This window comes from Sus scrofa, chromosome 3, assembly GCF_000003025.6.
Source record: "Sus scrofa isolate TJ Tabasco breed Duroc chromosome 3, Sscrofa11.1, whole genome shotgun sequence".
NCBI classification, from domain to species: Eukaryota; Metazoa; Chordata; class Mammalia; order Artiodactyla; family Suidae; genus Sus; species Sus scrofa.
In genome coordinates, this window is record NC_010445.4 from 92,134,589 (window position 1) to 92,149,641 (window position 15,053).

Sequence of the window (15,053 nt, forward strand, 5' to 3'; positions counted from 1 at the left end):
CAAACCCAATCAGGTGCGGTACACAGCCATTCTCCCTGGCAGCTTAGTGTTAGAGACAATGAAAGAAACTAGGTTGAAGTCCAAACCTTAAAATAATTTCCTTCCTAATGGGGGAAAAAATGCTCATCTAGGTGAGTCTGAACCTTCTTGGAATTAGAGGATTCTGACATTGTCACCCAGTTCCCAGGAAACCCCTGATCACTATTTTTTTTCACCCAAGATAATTTTTCTGAAAATCAGGAACACTTGACCACCAGTGTGCTACTTAGAATGACCCTAACTAGGCACCTTCCGCTGGAGCCAAGACTAGCAGCGGCACCCAGGATGTTCACAAAATTATGAGGTTCTGCTTCAAGTCATAAAAAAAACGAGCAACAGGCCTGGAGCTGCACCAGGGGAGGCTCTCAGTTGTAAAGATGTGAGATTAAAACATTTCTCTCTGTTTGCATTAACACCAAACTGAGGCCAACAAAAGCAAGGTTTGTAGCATCAATTACCATCTTCTTGGGCCTCTGAATTGGCCCTGAATATGAGTTACCATGAACAGGGAAAAAAAAAAGTTCAAAGAGATGAACAGAGGCCATTGTGGCAGCCCCAACTCGGAATTTCTGGGCCACAGCTGTTTTAAATTAGATTCTCAATGCTGCTTCCATGAGACTTCTGACTTAACTCCGCGATGGAAAAGTTATTTTTGTGGTAGGAGCCACAGATATTTATATGGAAGCATATCCATAATTCCAATTAGGTTTTTTGTTTTCATGATGCTCTTTTCATCTACTCAAGAACAGTCATAGCTATCATTAGTATTATTTCTGAGAAAATTTGCAAAAAGCTCTGGGCCAAGTATAGATTCCACAGGGCCTGGATAAATAATTGTCGCAAAATAGGCAGATTTTAAGCCTTGTGAAATCCTTAGGAGATACCTTCAGTCCTTCTATCCAGGATGACTGCCTCTTCTTGGTCAATTCCCCACGCCTACCTACCCTTCAATTGCTCAGGGTCTTCATGATCTCCCTTGGGGACACTAAGTCCCAGAAGTAGTTCCATTGTTTACTCCTTATATACGCTCTCTAAGGTCTTTGTCTTTAAAATGTTAATGGCAATAATGAAATGAAGGGGTTTTATCTCCTCAAGGAACAGGAGCACCAACAAATAAAGAAAAGAGATATTTCTGGTTAAGAGGGACATGGTTCTTAAGGAATAACAAAGTTATTCTACAAAAACATTGATTTATAGGCTGGGAGGGCTACAAAGAGATAGTACAGATGCAAACTCATAATGGCAGAAGTTCATCCAAGAGAAATCTAAATCAGTTACTAAGAAAATATAATATGTGAGCAGATGTACCCATGGCTTCTCCCCAGATGTCTCTCTGATTAGAACTTCTAAAGCCCAACCTGGTTCAGAAGAAGCAGAGCAAAGGAAGGGAGATGATAACAGGAGACTGAATGTACAAGCACTAATGTATGCCAAGCACTTGCTCCATATTATTTCCTATTATCTCAACCTTCAGAACAAGCTTGAGGTAGGTTTTATTATTACTCTTTTATGGAAAAGGAAACTTAGGCTCAGAAATGTTAAATAACTTGCCCAAAGCCACTGCTAATGGTCTGAATGTTTGGATTTCCCCAAAATTCATATGTGGAAATCCTGACCTCCAAGGTGATGGTATTATGAGGAGGGACCTTTAGGGAGTGATTAGGTCAAGAAGGTGGAGCCCTCATGATGGGGATTTTTATAAAAGAAGCCTCAGAGAGCTAGCTCTCCTCTTCTACCATGTGATCACACAAACAGAAGTTGGTCACATGCAACCTGGAAGAGCTACTCACCAGAACCAGGAGACGGCACCCAGATCTTGGACTTCCAGTCTCTAGAACCATGAGAAATAAATTTCTGTTGTTTATAAGCCACCCAGTCTGGGTATTTTGTTACAGCGCCCTGAACATAGTAAGCCTCACATCTAAGTTAGAGGCAAGCTTGGATTCAAACCCAGATCTACCTGACTGCTAAGTCCATTTCTCATCCATTATCATATAGATGTGAGGGCCAGAGAAGGCAAAGGATGATTGCTGACTTGGTTTCCTTAAAAGAACAGGATTTGTTGGGAGGGTATGGGAAAGAGATGACTGTACAAATTTCTTTAAATATTATAAACAGGCTCAGCATTCCCAGAGATGCTATCACCCCAAGTAAAGAATCCATTGTTCAGTGTACACCTCTTTGCTCTGTTAGAGACACAAGTAAACACAAATGCCAGCAGAGACTGCATTATCTCCATGACCAAAGGGAAAAGGAACCTCTCCACAGAGGCTTTTCTTCTCAATATGGATATGAGTTAGGAGGCTGGCAGGTTATAAGAAGGTTTTATTTAATCTATTACAGAGAATCTAAAGGACAGCATTTGGGGACTGGAACAGTGTATGAGAAATTCAGATCTCTTCTGAACTGAGAACATGTGGCCAGATATTGAGTGCGTCACCACCCCATGGGTGCAGAGTCCCCTGTGATGCTGGTGTTAGCACACGGGACTCTTAGGGGCTCTTCGCTGTTGCATTCATTCAGAAACAGCAGATTTCACATTCAGGGTCTAATGCAGATGCATTTACTTACTTGTATCCTACTTTACATATAACAAAATAAACTTTAAAATCAGTAGTTAAAAGCCTCAGTCAATATGAGAGATTGTGTAGACATGAGAAATTACTCCTCCAATCCGAATACTTCAAAACACTGAACAAAACTACAATGACAAAACTATTACTACATAGGGAGTTCCGTTGTGGCTCAGGAGGTTACAAACCTCACTAGAATCCATAAGGATGGATTCCCGGCCTCACACAGTGGATGTGGCATTGCCATGAGCTATGGCATAGGTCACCGACACGCTCGGATCCCACGTTGCTGTGGCTGTTGCCGTAGGCTGGAAGCTGCAGCTCCAATTTGACCCCTCGCCTGGGAAATTCCTGAAAAAACAAAAACAAACAAACAAAAAAACTTACCATATAAAACATAGATAACATGGAAATCTCCAGAAATAAAGAGGGTAGTCAAAGTAGATGTATCAGTGAGAGCTGAAGCTAAGGGGCTCATGGAACGATCCAGACCAGGTAGAAGTCTGAATGGCTAGGGGCTGTAATTGTAATGACATCATTAACGACATCTTTAATGACATTTAATGCATTTGAATGCAGTGAGGGGAGTCCAGGTAATGGCCACTGTATGCCAGGAGCTGTTAGTGAAGCACTTACATAAAGCTTGAGGTCATAAAGGGCTGCTTCATGAGTAAAAATGCTAGAGGAACGTCATTTACCAATCTGAGGGAAACTGCAAGAAAGCTTGTCATCTGCTTGGGCAAACAGAAGAAAATGAGTGACTGAAAAAAACCCCTGAAATCCAGACTTGTACCACAATGCAGGAACAAGGTATAAATGCATACATTCAGGTTTTCAGGGCATATCTACCGAGACATTAACAAAAAGGCTAGTTTGGAATGGGTAAAACCCAGAGAGGACCAGCAGAAGCAAATGTGAAATCACTTTATACAGATATGCTAGCAATCTGAGGTAGATAGGATTTCTATTGAAAATAATTCCTGATGAAGATGTAAGACACAAGAGGAAATGAATCATAATCATAAAGAACTTAATAATGGAAATAACAAATAATCTTTAAAAAAGTTGGGCTGTGGGATGGAAATCCTGTGAAATCAGATTGTTATGATCATTATACAACTACAGATGTGATAAATTCATTTGAGTAATAAAAAAAAGTGTAAAAGATAAAAAAAAGTGTAAAAGATCGAAGGACAGAGAAAAAGGATTGAAAATTAAAAAGCAAAGAGATAATTTAAAAAAAAAAAGGACAGGCAGATATCAAGCATCAAATAGAAATTCTAGAAATAAAAGTACATAGACATTAAATTTTTTAAAAAGGCAGATGGACTAAACAGTAGACTAAATGCAGTTAAAAAAATAAACTGGAAAATGGAACGGAAAAAAATCACTCAGAATATAGTTGAGATAAAGAGATAAGTACAGTTGACCCTTGAACAGTATGAATTTGATCTGTGAGAATCCACTTATCTGCAGATTTTTTTCAAGAGTAAATACTACAATACTACACATTCCTCAATTGGTTGAAACCTGAGATGTGGCATCACCAATATGGAGGAACTGCAGGCATGAAGGGCCAGCTAAGTTATACACAAATTTCCAATTGCACAGAGGATCAGCACCCCAACACTGTTCACAGATCAACCATAGTAAGATGAACTCTCAGACATAGAAGACACAGAAGATAAAATGAGAAGGTTCAACATTTGCCTAATAGGTATTTCAAAAGGAAAGAATGGAGAGCATGAGGGATTCAATATCAGAGTAGGGGTTTTTGCCTCTTATGTTCTTCCCTGTATCTCTAGCACCTAGAAGCATTCCTAATACCGAGAAACACTAAATGCTCAATAATTACTTTAAAACAGATTTTTAGAGAAAGCAATTGAGAAGGCTTTAGATATGAAAACAGAGATGAGGCTTCAGATTAATGAGCCCACTGCATTCCAAGCAGAATATATAAAAACAGACTATACCTGTGTGTGAGATGGCACAACATGAAAGACAAAAAGATCAGACTGAAAGTCTCTAAGAGAGAAAAGATATCACCTACAAAAGAATGACAGACCAAAAAGAGATTTCTTGTAAGGAACAATTGAGACCAAAAGACAGTGGTGTACTATCTTACAAAATGCTGAGGGAAAAATATCTGCTTAGAACTCTATACCTTGATAAGTTATCTTTCAGGAGTGACATGAATAAAAACATTTTCAAAACCGAAGTACACACAGCATGGAAAGTATTAAAACCCCAGACTTTCACTGAAAACGTTATCATTAGGAAGAAAATGAACATAGAAGTAAGGGATGGTATGTAAGAGGCAAGGTTGAGACAAGAAATTGGTAAAGTTAAATAAATTTTGATTAAAAAAAGAAAAAAAAGTAAAAATAATAATGATGACTAATTGCAGGGGTAGGGAGAGGGTGATACACAACACGGGACTAAACCACTAGACCACATAACCAGGAAGATGGGAAGAGGGGCAGATTAGATTAAAACCATCTAAGGCCGTTGCATTGTTGAGAGGAAAATAGAGAAATTTCTTAACTTTAGACTTTGTTAAATGGATGCACATGTTAAAAATGTAAGACTAACTACTAAAAGAATACAAACAGAATCTGTCTTTCAAATCAGTTGACAGAAGAAAAGCAGGAATATATACAAAACTTGGTCCAATAAAACTAATTTCTTTTTCTTTTCTTTTTATGGCCACACATGCAGCACATGGAAGTTCCAGGAGCTAGGGGTTGAATTGGAGCTGCAACTGACAAAAAAAAAAAAAAAAATAGAATTTAGGCAAAAGCATTAACAGAAATAAAGGAGGACAACAGATAATATACAAAATTCATTCAGGGGAAATAATGATCAGGACCTTGCATAAACACTGATGAATTATAAGGAGAAACTGAAAAATTTTTCTTCCAAAAAGAGTGGAAGATTTTAACATTCTTTTCTCAGAAACTGAAAAGAACTCAAAAATCAGGGGGAAAAAATCAGGAAGAACATGAGAAATTTGAAAAACACAGTTAATAAGTTTAACCTATTAGACTGATACAGAATGCTGCATCCATCAAGTAGAGAGCATATTTTTCTTTTAAAGCACACATGAAGTATTTGGGAGAAAAGTTTATATAATTGTACACAAAGAGTTGCTATAATACAGACCATGCTGTATCATTTAAAAGAAGAAAAAAAAAAAACTTAAGTTAAAAATGGAAAATTAATCCATGGGTTAAAAAGGAAATACAAGGGAGTTCCCGTCGTGGCACAGTGTTTAACGGATCTGACTGGGAACCATGGGGTTGCAGGTTCGATCCTTGGCCTCGCTCGGTGGGTTAGGGATCCAGCGTTGCCCTGAGCTGTAGTGCAGGTCTCGGATGTGGCTCGGATTCCACATTGCTGTGGCTGTGGCTGTGGCTGTGGTGTAGGCCGGCAGCTACAACTCCGATTAGACCCCTAGCCTGGGAACCTCCACATGCCTCAGGAGTGGCCCTAGAAAAGGCAAAAAGACAATAAAATAAAATAAAATCTTTTCACTGTTCTTTCCCTATCCAGTCAAACTCTCATTTGTAAGGGCAAAATAAAGACATTTTCAAGAATACAAATATTTTAAAGTTTACCAAAGACCTTCTATGAAAGAACTTCCAAATTTCCATTGATGTGAACTCAGAAGGAAGAAGTGGGATATCAGAAGTCACAGCCTCCAAAATGCATTGAGTAAATAAAACAGTATAAAGTAGGTGAGAAAAGTGGGACTAAGGAGAAGTATACATAGGAAACAGAAGGTATATGTTATTAGTTATTCAAAGTACAGGCCATGAAATCCTACGCATATGCTAGAAGTAGGCCACTAAGTTGGCTCTGTGCTTCCTTTTGGCCAAATAAGAGATAGGAAACATCAATTAAAGGATTCACACACAGCATCTACAAGGCAAAACAAACAAGTTATTCACAAGAACTATTCCTGGCACTGAGACCACAAAGACATTCGTCATACAGTTAAACGGATACAAGATCGGGGACTTTGGGCCAAATGAGATAATTTAGGAAAGAGGTCACTAACTCTTAAAATTTTTCTCAACAGGGTCATTTAGAAGCATTACCCTTACAGAAATCTCTTCCTCAAGGAATAAAAGAGATAAAGTTTCCTACTTACGGCATGTTATTTGAATGACCAGGCATTTTAGAAATGCCCATCTTTAGGTATATGTTCCAGGAAAAGGATAGATAAGGTGACCTCTGGGGGCCTGGCTGCCTGTGAGGAGACATGGTGGTTCAGGATGTAGGCTTTTTCCCAGGCTATGCCCAGAATATTTCCATCTCCACTAGGCTGGTCCATCTTGCCAATGCATGGGATCACCCACATAGCCAGGCTTCCAAAAACTAGTTGGAAGCAAAAGCTTTTCCTCTCTCTTTCCTGTTCCATGGTAAATCCTTAACCTACCTATCTGGACATTCTATATAAAGCATAGATAAGTGGGAGCCTGGCAGCTTTCCCTGAGCCTTCAAATCCTTCTTACTCCCCTGACAATACTAAGAACAATGAAAGCCCATGTTGGTAGAGCTCTGAAGACACAATTTGCTGATCTTTAAAAATCCTACCTTCTACCAGGACTGCTCCAGAATCCCATGGGGTTCCTGGAATTCCAGGCTGGCTGGGAAGCCTCTGAGGAATTCTGGATTATTTCTCATAGGTACAGCTGGCTCCCATGGGAAGGTGAGCTACCTCTGACTAAGGACTTTCAAGGAGAAGTGACAGTGGGAGATGGAAGAGGTGGGAGACAGAGCATTATACAATTAATCAAAATATCAGTTCTAATAAAGCACAAATTACTCTCCCTTCCTTTTCTATTTTTTTTCTTATAATTAAAATAAAAGTATATGTGCAGAGAGATGGTAGACAATAGTGACTGAGATGCATAGACTTTGGCTACTGACCTGAATTCAAGATTTGACTCCAGCACATGCAACCTTGGTAAGTTTCCTCTCTGATTCTAGCTTCTGAATCTGACATCAAGAGAATAATAATAGTATTTACTTCAGAGTGTTTTAAAATGAAATATAGTATACATGTGCTTTATACTCAAATGTTACTGTAAAAAAGTTGGGAAATACAGGCAAGCACAAAGAAAATCAAAAGTACCTATAATCTCACCATCCATTTCAATGCACATAATTCAAATATGGGGGGGGGGCATATTTTTAAAGCATGAGATCAATGCTACTTCATAACTTGCTTTTAAATTTTAACATCATACCCTAAGCATGCCTATATAATTTGGGATTCTTGCATAACATGATTTTAAAAGCCCACGTCATATTCCCTTAGGTTATTTTACTTGTCATTTACTTTAAAATAAGCCCTGCCCTCCTTCCTTCTCTGAGGTTCCTACACTTCATCTACTGCCAAGTCATCTGACCCTTCCAGATAGTTGACTGCTTTCTATTGGCTACCTGGAGATGCTGCCTTCATCTCACCATCGAGACCACCTGCTCTTCAGTCAGGGGCACATTGGAGCCTTCATTACATCCCCAGTGTCCAGAGCAGCCTAACTGGAGCTGCACAGGCAACCCTCATGACTGATGGCAAACCACCCAGTTTAACAAGATTCCATTAATTGGTACAAAAGCTGAACAAGGCAGAAAGGTGATTTCATTCCAAATAGTATAAGGGCATTAAATTCTGGGGCATTCTGCAGCACTGAATACACGTTAAAAATTCTCAGGAAGAGGAAGAGACTGAAGATTTTTATCTGAGTGCATTGTTTTTCCAAACACCAGAGCTAAATAAGTTCAAAAACTTTTTTTTTTTTTTTTTTGCAGCATATGGAGGTTCCCAGGCTAGGGGTCTAATCAGAGATACAGCTGCTGGCCTACACCACTGCCTCAGCCACACCAGATCCAAACCACGTCTGTAACCTATACCATAGCTCACAACAACACCAGAGCCTTAACCCACTGAGCGAGGTCAGGGATCGAACCCATAACCTCAGGGTTCCTAGTCGGATTTGCTTCCGATGCATCACAACAGCAACTCCACAAATTCAAAACTTTTAATGACTTTCTTTTTAAATGGAAGTCACAAGACTGTCTCAGCAATGACATTCGAGATCACAGCAAAACTTTTCTAATTCATACTAATGAGGAACTGCCAAACTCAATCAGCAAAGAAAAATGAATTACATCCTTTTGAAAATAAAGGGGTTTCTTTCCAATGCAATTCATTTGATTAAAAAGTTTTATTTCCAAATAGTTCAGTACCTTGACCTGTTTTGATGGGTTGTTCAGAACCTGATATGTTACAACCATATTTATTGTCTGTATAGTAACAGGAATAGCTGAAATTCTTGAGAAGTGCATTCTCTCTAAAAACAATAAAATTTCAACTCTCCCTATGATCCTGCTCACATAGCTCACTCCTTAGGAAAGCTTTTTCTTCATCAGTCATGTGGAAGCAAACCCCAGCTCATGTTGCCCCCCTCCCCACAACCAACCCGGCTGCTCCAGTTCTGAGTGGGCAGAGGTCTGAAGTATCAACCCAGATAAATCCCTAAAAAAAAAAAAAAAAAAAAAAAAAAAACCTCCAGATTCCAGACTTGATCTGTCCAGACCCATCTGAGAATTAACAAGCTCCTTTTAATCACCCAGAGAACTAAGCCTGTCATGGAAACACTGATTCAACCCTAATGAGAACAGACATAAAACCACACAAATGAACTAAGCATTCCTCTACCCATTAGGAGTCAAGTCGAAACAACAGCCTCAGGATTAAAAAAGCAAGCCTGTTTTTTCTTTGTGGTCCTGCTCGTTTTCACCTCTTCCATTGCCTTGTTTTCACAACTCCTGTTTACAAGAAAGTGGGAGCGGGGGAATTGAGAGAGGGATGGAGAAGAGGGCTAGCAGGAAGGAAGAGAAATGCAGGGTGAGTATGCCAGGCTGGCGAATGCCAACAAACACTGTGGTTTATGTCAGGCAAATTAAAACTTCTAGCCTGGGGGAGACTGTAATAGTCTGTTTGGGACGGTCTGAAAATAAGCTGCAGTGAACTCTCATCTCCCACTAAAACGGTTAAGTATGGAGTGAAGTCTTTACTTTCCAAAGATCAGGTTCTGCACAGTATTTTTGCAAGCACTTTTTTTTACATTTTCTTTTTATTATTTTTCCTGTTTCTTTCAGAATTAGAAAGGCTAATCACATGAAGTATCATTATTATCAGAAGCAAGCATAGTCAGGTTTAAAGAAAAAAAATACAAGATGCCCAGCAGAAACAGTACAATCCTAAGGAGGAATACATTTTAATTTCCCCTTGGACACACAAGGTATGATTTGTGGGTCCAGGGGCCCCTACACCAAATCCCAGTAAAGTCATTCCTGCAGAAAATGTTTGGGCAGGTGTGGAGGCCCTTGTGGCTCTGATTCCTTGGTCTGGGTCATCGCCATCTAGGGCTGGAGGGGGCACCAGGCTGGAGATACCAGCCTGTGGGACACGGGCCTCCCAGAGAAAAGGGGGGAAGGGGAGACAGCAGCAGGAGTAGGGGGAGCCAGGAAGAAGGAAAATGAGAGTCCTGGGGGTGGGGGGATGCTGAGCCCCCGGGGGTAGGGATGGAGCACCCGGGCTGGTGACCATGGTAGGGGAGGCCAGGGCCGCGGGTTTGGAGGAGCCGGGGGAGGCCCCTTTCCCCCCCACCCCCACCCCCACACCCGGAACTGAGTCTAGATTCTTTTCTTTGCTATTTGAGTTTTCCTTGAGAGAGAGACCCAGGTCACAGCAGCAGCCCCAGAGCTGAGGGGCTAGGGGAAAGCCAGGAGGGGCCCACCCCGTGAGGGCCCTGTGCTTTGCGGGCATTGAGGGCGATAAAGGGGAGAAGGGGCACCGCGCGGGGCGCCCAGCCAGCCTGGGAGATGCCCACGTCCCGCGGCGCCGCCGCCCCCCGCCCCCGCCCGCGAACTTTCCCAGAAACCGGGGGTAACCCGCTCGAGATGGGGGGCTCCCCTTGCCTCCCCATCTGTCCCCTGGGGCCGGTCACTCACGGGCAGCGCGGCTGGGGTTCCAACTCTGGCCGCCGCCATCCACCCCGGGAGGAGGAGCAGGAGGAGGAGTGGGAGGAGGAGGGAGAGACAAGAGGAGGAGGAGAGGGGCAGGCAGAGCGGGAGGAGAGGGAGGGCCGGGAGCGACTGGAGTGGAGGGCCGGGAGGGGGTGGCCACTCCGCGGAGGCTCCGGCGTCCCTGCTCCACCCCCTGCCGGATCCTCCCCTCTCTCCTCACTCCTTTCCCGCCCTGGACACCTCAAAGTTTTTCTGACGTGAGATTCTCTATTCTCTTGTCTCCCCTTATTTTCCTCCACCTGAGCTTCCAGCCGCAAGTTGGGAAGCGGGTGCTCCCTTCAGCACAAGTGGGCTGCGGAGGAGGCACATGAGTTAGTTTTGGATGCCCCTCGAAGCAGCTAGCTGGGCTCTTTGGCCGATCTGAAGCCACTCCCACCCCCAGGACCTTGTCATCATCTCTGGGTGGTGCGAAGATTAGGGTTGGGGGTGGGGGGGTTGGGGTGGGAGGGGGTGGTGGTGAGGAGACTGTGGTCCTGTTTTCCACGCTGCTTCATAGAGTTTTTGGGTTTTGTTTTCTCTAGTGATTAGGAGAACTAAGGAATGTTTTTTGCATTTTTTAAAAAGTGAAGTATAGTTGATTTACAATATTACATTAGTTTTAGGTGTACAGCATAGTGATTCAGAATTTTTACAGATTATACTCCCGTTAAAAGTCATTGCAATAACCTATAATGAAAAAGAATCTGAATATATATCTATATATGAATCACTTTGCTGTACACCTGAAACTAGCACATTATAAATTTACTATACTTCAACTTTTAAAAATGGTTTTTAAAAAATGTTATTGCAAGATAATGGCTATAATTCACTGTGCTATTTTATTTATTTTATTTTATTTTATTGCTGGGCCCTGGGCATACTCCAGAGATAAGCAGTGGCCCAAACCACTGCAGTGACAACACCAGATCCTTAACCAGCTGCAGCAAGAGAACTCCTGTTTTATACATAGTAGTTTGTATCCCTTAATCCCATACCCTTAATTTGCCCCTCCCTCTTCTCTCTCCCCTCTGGTAACCACTAGTTTGTTTTTTATGAGTCTATTTCTGTTCTGCTATATACATTCATTTGTATTATTTTTTAGATTCCACATATAAGTGATATCATACAGTATTTGTCTTTCTCTATCTGACCTATTTCACCAAGCATAATATTCTCTAAGTTCATCCACATTTCTGTCTATGGTTCAGTAATACTCCATTACACATACACACACACACACATACATACACAGCAATTCTTCTTTGTCCATTCATCTGTTGTTGGATACTTGGGTTGCTTCCATATCTTGGTAAGAATTATTTTTGAAGACTCTCTTGAGGTTCTCTTTTACCTTAAGGTAGGACCAACCCTGGTGGCAGGGTAAGAGGAAAGGAAAGATGGAAGTCCACCTTCCAGGGCCCATCAATGCTCAAGAGGAGGAGGAGGACAGGGCAGGGATAGCCTAGTGAAGGGCCAGGCTGTGTGGATGGGGCAGGAGCCACTTGCAGAATGCAGAAGAGAAGGGAAGTTGTCCTCTGAGGAGAGGTTAGAGGGTGGCATCTAGTTCCAAATCCATTACTTGCTAGCAGGTAAGGCAAGTCACTATGGAAGTCACTTAACATCTGAGCCTCTTCCGCAAGTGGAGCTGCCTCCCTGGGAGTTAAATAAAAGGAGAAGACCCACTGGGGCCTTTTACCCTCGAGGGACACCCAGCCCCCAGATGGGAACTTGAGAGGAGTTTGAATAGACTCAGAAGGAAGAAAAGAGCACTCCAGACCTTGGGAAGCTGGCAAGACTGGAAGGCTTAGGCAAGATGGGAAATGTTTGGATGAGAAGGTGGAACTGGACATAAAGCAGAAAATGGGAAATCCTTAAAATTTTTAAGTGAAGGAATATTCTGATGCAAGTGGTGTCCTATTCACCTTTGTACTCGCAGAGCCTGGCATATGGTAGGCACTCAATCTTTGTGGACTCAAAATGGCAACTGAAAAATATGACTTAACAGTCTGAAAGATGGACTATCTGGGAAGAGAGGGCTTGGGCCCAAGGAGAGGAGTTAGGAGGCCCCGGTGAACATCTCAACTTGAAATGCAGTGCCTGGTGGTAGAAAGGAAATGAAGGAATCCTTATTAAGCATGTCCCTGTGTTTGTATAGCACTGAGATTCTCTTTTCAATGCTCTTTCAAGTGTTGTCGTGTGTTTGATCTGGGAGTTCCTTGATAAAATGGAAACGATAATAAGTATCCTATTCAACCACCCGCCAGTGGTAAGGACCTGTGTTGAGGGCTTTGAGGAAGGAAGGAAACATTCAGAGAGGCATAGGAGTACCTCAAGTCACACAGATGGGATCTATTTAGTATACTTTTAGTTTCAGATAAAATTTTTACTTGTGTTTATGCTTATGACACTCTCAACAGAAAAAGGCATCAGGTCCCTGTGAAGATCAAAGAGTTAAGGGAGCGAGAGGTAGACTAGAGAATAGGAAGTTGACTGACTGGTAACTTTTCTATGCTTCTATGGCATCAGTCAGGTACTGGGCCCAAGTCATCCTTCTGGTAAGGAGGTGAGCAAGGTGCAGAGCAAGGATAAAGGAGGAGGGAGGCAAAGGAAGGGAAGAAAAGGGGTGCCTTGAAGCCAGGCATTTCGGCATTCTGGATGAAGAAAGGACACATTTATATGTATGACTGATTCACTTTGCTGTACACCTGAAACTAATACAACATTGTAAGTCAACTATACTCCAATAAAATTAAATTTAAAAATAAATAAATAGGAGTTCCCATTGTGGCCTAGCAGAAACTAATCTGACCAGTATCCATGAGGACACAGGTTCGATCCCTGGCCTCACTCAGTGGTTTAAGGACCTGGTGTTGCCATGAGCTGTGGTGTAGGTGGCTGGCTCTGATGTGATTCGACCCCTAGCCTGGGAACTTCCATACACTGCAGCTGTGGCCCTAAAAAGATAAATAAATAGATAGATAGATATTTAGATGGATAGATAGATAGATAGATAGATAGATAGATAGATATAGAGTCCTGAGTGTACCTTTTTAATTCCATCATCTTTGAATAAGCAGTATGGCCTTGACTAGTAGGTAGCCCACCCAATGAAAAAAATCTTTTTTGGAAACTTTGACACTTCTGCAAAGCAAACAGTCCCATAATTTTCTAAAGACCAAACAGTTGGTTGAAAACCACTTATCTTTTACAAGGGACAGTCCCTCCTCTTCTGTGTGACTCAGTGTGGCCCCAAAGGTTGCTACTTTCATGTATGCAGATTTATTTCTCGTAACTCCTCCACGTATTTCCAAAGAACCCTTTCTGGCAGTGTCCTTTTGTATCAAAATCTGATGGTAAACAGCTCAGCCTGGCCTCAATAGCTAGGCTACCACAGCTGTTCATGGCCAGCTGTGACCTCATTTTAATTCGGTTTCTGTCCTTTTCCTTGCTCTGCAGTAAGGAGACCCTTAGGCTATTATTGGTCTCCTTTTCATTAACAGGTTTCCCTGTCTTGGCAGTGTTTTCATGTAACTTCCACACTATTTAACAAGGGGTCCCCAAATTGTCTATAAATATGATCTAGTAGATTAACTTGGAATTCCTCAAAACTCAAATCAGCTTAAAGCTGTCAGGATCAATTAATATAAATGCAAACCAGCTTTTGGAAAAGCCCCATCTGAAAGAGACTTAGTTGAGAAGTGAGGACTTCAGATTTAGGACAAGCTTAGTCCTAAATGCTTGATAAGAACATTCCTAAGAACTTTACAGCGTTAAGTCTCTATTTATACTGCAACATGCATCAAGACAGAGTAAAAGCTTGTGAAAAACTATTCAAAAGAATAGTCCACAGTGGTGGCTTCGACAACAGTGAAAATGAAACAGAAAAAAAAAAAAAAAAAACCACCATTTTAGGCACATGATGCATTTTGGCCTGATCCACAAGGAAACATGAATACTCTAGAAAGAAATTGTCAGAGATAAATAAAATACCAACATCTTCATTAAGAATACCAGTTGAAATCAATGATACTTAGGGCATGACCACTTAATCAACTCAGAATGGCCTGAGATTGGCTATCCTTTGTCCTGGAGATGGAATACTCTTGGGTATGGTTTGAGCTACAGTTGTGCAGTCCTTTGGCCTGCTTCCTAAAATGTATCCAATCAGCATTAATTGAACACCTACTATGTGCAGACATTCTGCTAGACACCGTGGAGGAGTAAGTATAAGGTCTGATTCCTGCCTCACAGCATCTGTAGTAGTTCAGGGAAAGGGCCAACATGAAAATGACTCCACGAGACGTGTTGACAGTTTAATACAACAGGAGAGGTGTCCGAAGGAAATATGGGAAAGCT

The 15,053-nt window shown here is 41.7% G+C and overlaps 1 protein-coding gene across 1 annotated transcript in view; it reads right to left on the minus strand.

The window, feature by feature from the left end:
- Positions 1 to 10,798, minus strand: part of STON1 (stonin 1) — a 53,624-nt gene extending 42,826 nt beyond the window's left edge. The window contains 2 exon segments of the mRNA XM_021088288.1: positions 7,548 to 7,616; positions 10,641 to 10,798. The gene's annotated coding sequence lies outside the window, so the exon portion shown is untranslated.